This window comes from Aulostomus chinensis, chromosome 1 (genome assembly GCF_037954235.1).
Source record: "Aulostomus chinensis isolate RoL2024-O1b breed Wild chromosome 1, RoL_Achi_v1.0, whole genome shotgun sequence".
In the NCBI taxonomy this organism is placed as follows: domain Eukaryota; kingdom Metazoa; phylum Chordata; class Actinopteri; order Syngnathiformes; family Aulostomidae; genus Aulostomus; species Aulostomus chinensis.
Window position 1 is genome coordinate 39,043,001 of NC_141320.1, and position 732 is coordinate 39,043,732.

Genomic DNA, 732 nt, shown 5'->3' on the forward strand with positions numbered 1-732 from the left:
GAAAACACATTTCTTCAGCAGACTTTGATCCAACATTGAAGTTAAGAGTTTGGTGGCTGCTCCATGTTGGAGGAAACCAGGCGATGTTGGACCGTCACAGGGAAGCTCCTTTGCCTCCTCTGCTGCCAGTTCAACCACTCACTCCCATCAGTGGAGAGCAGCTTCAACTGGGTTTGGAATGTACCATTGTGGATGCATAGGAATGTGGAGAAAATGTCCTTTGTCAGAAGTGGGATTCGAACCCACGCCTCCAGGAGAGACTGCGACCTGAACGCAGCGCCTTAGACCGCTCGGCCATCCTGACTGACACTGAAAGTTGCAGACTTCAATATCAAATGAATTCATTCACTGACAAAGTAGAATTTTTTCCACAGGAGCTACTGGCTCCTTAGTCGTTACATTTATTGTTAACATTAAACACACAGTCTGTGTTCATGGCAGTAAGAAATGAACCAGAACATTTGAACCACGTAACATCTCTTGATCAGTTTGGTACATGGGACACATTCCAGACAGGAAGGTCCTTCTGAGACTTGAAATGGGATCACTGGATCCAGAGTTCTCACCCTTCCACCCTGGAACCAAACACAAGGAGGAGGTTCCTCTAAATACAACTTGACATCACCTGCAATCAACCTGTTGATATTTGGAGGTTCATCTTGCTCTTGTTCCAGACTACATTGGCAAAAGGATCATGAACCACAAGGAAATCATGGAACTCCAGATTGATTC

The 732-nt window shown here is 45.5% G+C and overlaps 1 non-coding gene across 1 annotated transcript; it reads right to left on the reverse strand.

Moving 5' to 3' along the window:
• Positions 1–221: 221 nt before the first annotated feature.
• On the reverse strand, positions 222–304 carry trnal-cag (transfer RNA leucine (anticodon CAG)). Its single transcript has one exon. It is a non-coding gene; the product is annotated as a tRNA-Leu (tRNA).
• Positions 305–732: the final 428 nt, after the last annotated feature.